An 8,333-nucleotide genomic window follows, 5' to 3' on the forward strand; every position below is an offset into this window, starting at 1 on the left:
TCTTTTGGCTTTTGACTAGAGGAAACTCGTCGGATCCATTACTTTTTGATAGAGAGATTGAAAAGACTGGTCGCAGGAATCATAGACAGGTTAGAGAAGCAAGGAAAAATCAACAGAGTACAGTAAACAATCAAGAGTAAAAGGATATTATTGTGGAGATGAGTGACAATCAAAATAATCAGCTACCTCCTACAGGTCCTGCCCCTCGGACTATGTATGATTATGCTAAGCGCACTCTGATTGGGGTTAAATCGATTATTGTGAGACCAACCATTGCTGTAAACAATTTTGAACTGAAGCCGAACATAATTCAGATGGTACAGCAGTATGTTTAGTTTGATGGTTTGCAAGATGAAGATCCGAATACTCACTTGGCTAACTTTCTAGAGATTTGTGACACATTCAAGATCAATGGCATTTCTGATGATGCCATACGCTTACTATTATTCCCATTCTCTTTGATGAGTAAGGAAAAATAGTGGTTGAATTCACTTCCACAGGGTTCTATTACTACTTGGGTGCAAATGACTGAAAAATTTCTATTAAAGTACTTCCCACCTGCTAAACCAGCTAAGTTGAGGAACGACATATCTTCTTTTGCTTAAATTGACTGGAAGACATTATATGATGCATGGGAGAGATGTAAAGATCTATTGATAAGGTGCCCTTATCATGGGTTACCTTTTTGGTTATAAGTTTAAACCTTCTACAACAGTTTGAATCCCTCGACTAAGTAGTTAATTCATGTAGCAGTTGGTGGAACAATGGATACTAAAACACCTGAGGAAGCTTATAAGTTTATTGAGGAGATGGCACTGAATAGCTATTAGTGGCAAGTCATGAGAACAAAACTGATGAAAGTAGCTGGTGTTTTTAATCTAGATGAAGTTGCTATGTTGTCAAGCCAGATGGAAACATTGAATAAGAAATTTGATGGTCTGAATTTTTCTACGCAGGTGAATCCAGTGATGCAATGCGATGCGAATGGAATGAGGATTATTAATTCAGAATGTTTACCCTTTGGTTCTAGCACAGAGAATGAGAAAGTCAACTTTATGTGTAACAATTCTAGACCTCAAAATAACCTTTATAGCAATAACTATAATGCAAGTTGGAGGAACCATCCAAATTTTTCTAGGGGTGGTCAAAGAAATCAAAGGTCACAACCTCCTCCGGGTTTTTAGCAACCTTTTCAGTAAGAGAAGAAATCGAACCTTGAAGAGATGTTGGAAAATTTTATTTCAATGTTAGAAACTTGATTTCAAAACACTGAGATAGCTTTGAAAAATTAGCAAGACTCGATTCAATGGATTGAAAATCAAATTGGACAACTTGCAAAATTAGTTTCAGAAAGACCATGAGGTAGCCTACCTAGCAATATTGAAACTAACCCAATGGAGCAACTTCACGCAATCACTGTTCGAAGCGTGGAAGAATTAGTCGAACCTGAGCAGAAACCAAAACTAGAAGCTATCGAGAAAAATGATGAGGTTGAGAAAAGTAAGAAAGAGAAAAAACCAGTGGTTAGACAATACAAACCTCAAATTCCATATCCAATAGCATTGAAGAGAGACCACAAAAACGAACAATATGATAAATTCTTCAACTTTTAAAAAATTGCACATTAGCTTACAAGTTGTTGAAGCCCTTTAATAGATGCCAAAGTATGTAAAATTTTTAAAGGAGTTTTTAACAAATAAGGAGAAGTTAGATGACTCATCGACTATGGAGCTAAATGTAGTTTGCTCGGCCATTCTCTACAACAAACTACCCAACAAACTTAAAGATCTAGGGAGTTTTACTATTGTTTGTCTCATTGGTAGTTTGAATGTTGAAAATGCTTGTTGATTTAAGGCTAGTATAAATGTCATGCTATAACACCCCCTTACTGAGACCGTCGCCGGAGTCGAGCATGAGGCGTTAACAGACTTAAATTATCACTTAAACAATTTCAAACAATTTATTTCACCTTTCATAATAAACTGCCTATCTACGTCGCGGTCGCTAAAAAAATCATATCTCGAGTTAAAAAACTCAAAATTAAAATCCGTAAATTTTTCCTGAAACTAGACTCAAATATCAATTTACTTATTTTTTTCCAAAATTTTTGGTCAGGCCAACTAGTACAGTTTATTAGTTAAAGTTTTCCCCTGTTTTAGTGTTTGACTGCTCTAACCTCTGTTCACTACGAATCACTTTTCTCTCATGAAATTGAGATGACTATCTTGTTTATTTCTATTAAAATTAAACTCAATAAGTAATCTATACATATAAAGTATGACTCCTAATTATTTTTTACAATTTTAGTGAATTTCTAAAACTCAAATTTTTCATAAAATACAACTTATTTACCTATTTTGTTTCTTCCATATGAAAATAGACTCAATAAGATTCAATTTCATATTTTATTAATCATCTAATTCTATCTCGACTATTTTTAGTGATTTTTCAAACTCACGTCATTCTTTGTTGTATAATCTTGTTTTATAGCAAATTTCACCTTTTATGAATTTCCATGGATTAGATAGCACATTAAGTATACATAACACCAAATATGATCTTGATTAGCCATTCAAATGGCTAATCATTACCAAACATTTCCTTACCACCCAATAGCCATTTCATAAGATCATATACACAAAATAATTATAATGCTATACATGCCATACTCAAAATATACAAGCCACTATACCAAAATGGTCCACGGATAGTGTGAGCGAGCCTCCGACCGTTCCCAATTTTCGAGCTGGCTTGTCAAAACTACAAAGAATGGAAAGGAGGGAGTAAGCAAAAATGCTTAGTAAGTTCACATGTAAATAGCAAGTAACATAATCATGCAATCCAACATAAAACATCATTTGTATAAATATCACCAAGACTTTCATGTTACATTTGCATTTACTATCTTACCGTAATTTAATCATACCAAGTTCTCAACCCAAGGGTTTAAGCGTATACCTGTCCAAATTTTCTCATTCACCACACTTACCAACATGTCACCTTTGTCTTAAGTATTCTCCTTATTCACTTCACTTAAGATTCATCCGTTGAACACATCGAAATATAATTTGGATACATGGATTGCATGCACATAAGTGCCATACCCGCAACCAGACAAACACAATAGCCTGCGGAAATTATGTAGCCAAGCTACCATGTAACCCGACCATAAGCAAACTTGGACTCAACTCAACGAGCTCGGGCGTTTGCATTCATAAGTGAACTCAGACTCAACTCAACGAGCTCGAATGCCTAGTTACATCTCACGAACTTGGACTCTACTCAACTAGCTCGGAACTCAAATATCCTAGTGACATGTCACATGTATCCTAATCTATTCCCAAGGTTCAAACGAGATTTTCTTCAATCACTCATCTTTACCGTCTTACACGGAATGTCGGAACCGATACTTGGTAGCATTTCATATTTATTAAGTAGCTCACGTAATTTTCATATTACTAAATAATAATCCACAAAGCATAATATTTCATGATAATAACATCATTTCATATAAATAACATTAAATTACTTAAAATGACAATTATGTTACTACATTTACACATGAACTTACCTCGGTACAAAATGTTAGAAATCGAGCCTATTCCTCCTAAACTTTATTTTTCCCTCGATCACAACTCGAATCTTGTTTCTCTTAAACTAAAATAACAAATTTAGCTTATTTAATACTAATATTTATTAAAATAGCCATTGACTCAAACTTTGGCAAAATTACATTTTTTCCCCTAAACTTTTACATATTTACAAGCTCGAAAATTAAACTTCATCCTATTTTCTTATGTTTTATGACATGATGATCATTTTTCCCTTCTATGGCAACATCAAATTCTAACTCTAACATGTACTTATGAACATTAGGTTTTTTACCGATTATGTTATTTTACTCGTTTTCACGTAAAATCGCTTAGCAAATGTTGTTTAACAAAATTTCAAGCTTCATATTCTACCATAAAACATCAAAATAAACACATTTCACTGGTATTTTTCCAAATATAAACCCTAGGTTAAATTATTGCTAGAATAAGCTTAATCAAGTTACCGGGACTCAAAAAACGTAAAGAACATTAAAAACGGGGATAAAATGGACTTATAATCGAGCTTGGAAGCTTGAAAAATGCTATCTATGTATTACTCATGTGAAATTCGGCCAAGGGGTTGAAGATGGACAAAAATTGGCTTTTAATTTTGTTTTTAATTCACTTTAATAACTAAATGACCAAAATGCCCTTAATTAAAAACTATGGTCTTTTATCTTCCTTTAGGTATTTTTGTCCAAACCAGTATAATGGTCTAATTACTATCCAAGGACCTCCACTTTAAAAATCCATTACTCACAAGTACTTAGTACCTTTGTGAACTAGAACACACATTTTACAACTTTTGCAATTTAGTCCTAAATATCAAATTGGACCCTCTATAGATAAAATTTCTAAACGAAATTTTCACACAATCATGAAATCATGCCATAGACCTTAAAATGATAATAAAATAATTATTTCTATCTCAGATTTGTGGTCCCAAAATCACTATTCCGATTAGGTCCTAATTCGGGATATTACAACTCTCCCCCTTTTAGGGATTTTCGTCCCTGAAAATTTTACCGGTAAACAAGTGTGGGTATTGATTCCTCATAGTTTCCTCGGGCTCTTATGTAGCCTCTTCTACCCCGTTCTTTTGCCACAATACTTTCACGAGAGCGATAGTTTTATTTCTTAGTTGCTTGACCTCCCGAGCTAAAATCTTAATCAGTTCTTCATTGTATGTCATATCCGGTTGTAGCTTAATTTTCGTCGGTGAAATTACATGTGAAGGATTCGAACGATACCAGTGTAACATAGATACCTGGAACACATCATGAATCTTCTCTAATTCAGGTGGTAATGGTAATCGATATGCTACCGGTCCAACTCTTTCAATTATCTCATACGGTCTGATAAAACGCGGACTCAACTTAAATTTCCGACCAAATCTAAGAACTTTCTTCCATGGAGACACTTCTAAAAAAACCTTATTGCTGACTTGAAACTCGATTTCTTTTCGTTTCAAATCCGCGTAGGATATCTGTCTATCTGAAGCAGCTTTCAAACAATCTAAAATCACTTTCACTTTTTCTTTGGTTTCTTTAATTAGATCAACTCCGTAAATCTGATTTTCTTAGATTTCAGTCCAATACAATGGCGTTCGACACTTACGACCGTACAATGCTTTATAAGGTGCCATCTTCAAACTCATCTGATAACTATTATTGTAGGAAAATTCTACCAATGGTAAGTATCTTTCCCAACTACCTTGGAATTCCAATACACAACATCTGAGCATGTCTTCAAGAATCTGAATTACTCTCTCTGCTTGTCCATCAGTTTGTGGATGGAAGGCAGTGCTAAAATTTAACTTCGTACCTAATGCCTCTTGCAACTTTTGCCAAAACCGCGATGTAAATCTCAGATCTCTATCCGAAATGATCAACAAAGGTACTCCATGAAGTCTAACAATCTCACTGATATACAATTCAGCCAACTTATTAAGAGAATAATCAGTACATACCAACTATTACCCAGATGACATCTTTCTTCCTCGGAGTTAACGGCAACCCTGATACAAAATCCATAGTAATTCGATCCCACTTCCACTCGAGAACCATGATAGGCTGAAGTAGTCTCGAAGGCACTTGGTGTTCAGATTTCACTTGTTGACAAATTAAGCATTTCGATACGAACTCGGAGATATCTCTTTTCATTCCGTTCCACCAATATATTTTCTTCAAGTCATTATACATTTTTGTACTGCCCGAGTGAATTGACAAACAACCACTATGTGCTTCATGCAAGATCTTTTAAATCAACTCATCATTTTTCGGTACACAAATCCGATCTTTAAACATCAAGCAACCATCAGAACCGATTCTAAAATCTGATCCTGTATCAGCCTCACATTGCTTCCTATTGGCTTGCAAATCTTTGTCACTTTTCTGAGCTTTACAAATCTCTTGTAAAATAATCGGTCTTGTTCTTAACTCTACTAGAATCTAACCATCGTTAGACACCGTCAACTGAGTATTCATAGCTCTCAAAGAAAACAACGACTTTCTACTCAAAGCATTGGCAACCACATTCACTTTCCCTGGATGGTAGTCAATCACAAGCTCGTAATCTTTCAATAATTCTAACCATCTCCGCTATCTCAAATTCAAGTCTTTTTGTGACATCAAGTACTTGAGACTTTTGTGGTCGGTATATACTCGGCACTTTTCACCATGCAAATAATGTCGCCAAATCTTCAAAGCAAACACTATAGCAGCCAGTTCCAAATCATGAGACGGATAATTCCTTTCGTGAGGTTTCAACTGCCTCGAAGCATAAGCCACCACTTTTCCTTCTTGCATAAGTACACATCCCAAGCCATTTAGAGAAGCATCACTATACACCACAAATTCTTTACCTGACTCGAGTTGTACTAACACTAGTGCCTCAATCAGTAACTTTTTCAATTTCTCAAAGCTTTGTTGACATTCTTCCATCCATTCAAATTTAACATCCTTTTGGAGTAGTTTGGTCATAGGAGTAGCAATTATAGAAAATCCATTTACAAACCGTCGATAATAACCAGCTAGACCCAAGAAACTTCTAACGTCAGTTACATTCTTCAGCAGTTTCCAATCAACAATAGCTGAAATTTTACTGGGATTAACCTGTATACCGTCACCTGAAACAATATGACCCAAAAATCCAACTTCTCGAAGCCAAAATTCACTCTTACTAAATTTGGCATACAACTACGTATCTCTCAAAGTTTGCAAAACTATCCTCAAGTGCTCAGCATACTCTATCTCATCTTTCGAATAAATTAAGATATCATCAATAAATACCACGACAAACTTGTCCAAGTATGGCCGAAATATGCGATTCATTAAATCCTTAAACACAGCAGGAGCATTTGTCAAACCGAATGGCATAACTAAAAATTCATAATGGTCGTACCTTGTTCTAAAAGTAGTTTTAGGCATATCTGACTCTTTTACTCGTAGCTAGTAATATCCAGACTTCAAATCAATCTTTGAAAACCATGTTACTCCTTTCAGCTGATAAAAAAAATCGTCAATTCTCGACAACTGATACTTGTTCTTGATTGTTACCTTATTTAACTGCCGATAGTCTACACACAATCTCATAGAACCATCCTTCATTTTCACAAATAATACGGGAGCGCCCCAAGGAAAACTCGGTCTCACAAAGCCTTTGTCAGTCAACTCTTGCAACTGCGACTTTAATTCTTTCAACTCTGTTGGTGCCATTCTATATGGAGCAATTGAGGTCGGAGTTGTTCCTGGTATCAACTCAATACCAAATTCTACTTCTCTAACAGGAGGCAAACCCGGCAACTCTTCTGGAAATACATCCGCGAATTCAAATACAATCAGAACTGATTCAATTTTCTTCTCAAATTCCTTTGTATTCAACACATACGCCAAATAAGCTTCATAACCCTTTCTCAAATATCTCTGAGCCGACATCGAAGAAATCACACTAGGCAATGCCTCTAACTCGTCTGAGTCAATTCGCAAAATTTTACCATTTTCACATTTTAATTCAATAACCTTTTGTTTACAATTTACTATAGCATCATGCAATGTCAACCAATCCATACCCAAAATAACATCAAATCCATCAAACAACAACAACATCAAGTCGACCGAAAAATAATGACCTCTAATCATCAAAGGACATTTCTTGCATACTTTATCAACTATAACACATTTGCCTAACGGGTTTGACACTTTAATCATAAATTCCGTAGACTCAACAGGTATACTCATATTAGACACCAATTTCATGCACACATATGAATGAGTAGAACCGGGGTCAATCATAGCAATAACGTTAACATCATAAAGAGAGAAAATACCAGTGATCACATCGGGAGATTAAGCATCTTCACGCACCCTTATGGCATAAGCTTTAGCCGGAGCTCTAGCTTCAGATTTAAACACTAAATCTTTGACTACATTCTTGCCGCTTGCCTCAGTCTCAGCATTTCTCGAAGATCTTCTTCTCGAAACTGCACCACTAGGTTTTGCACTCTGAAATTTTTCTTGCTCAATTCTCAGGACAGTCTCTAATAAAATGATCTGGAGAACCACACTGATAACATTCATTAGTTTTACATGGACCAGGTGACTTTTACCACATCGTTGGCACCCGGGTCTAACAAATCTTGAATTTCCCACACTAGCCACAGAAGTAGTCTGAGATTTAAAACTCGCATTTTGCTTCTTATGATTCCCATACGAATGTCCGGGTGAAACATGAGAATGAGAA

The 8,333-nt window shown here is 35.5% G+C and overlaps 1 non-coding gene across 1 annotated transcript; it reads right to left on the minus strand.

The window, feature by feature from the left end:
* Positions 1-572: 572 nt before the first annotated feature.
* On the minus strand, positions 573-679 carry LOC128279818 (small nucleolar RNA R71). The gene has a single exon (XR_008270013.1). It is a non-coding gene; the product is annotated as a small nucleolar RNA R71 (small nucleolar RNA).
* Positions 680-8,333: the final 7,654 nt, after the last annotated feature.

This window comes from Gossypium arboreum, chromosome 8 (genome assembly GCF_025698485.1).
Source record: "Gossypium arboreum isolate Shixiya-1 chromosome 8, ASM2569848v2, whole genome shotgun sequence".
In the NCBI taxonomy this organism is placed as follows: Eukaryota; Viridiplantae; Streptophyta; class Magnoliopsida; order Malvales; family Malvaceae; genus Gossypium; species Gossypium arboreum.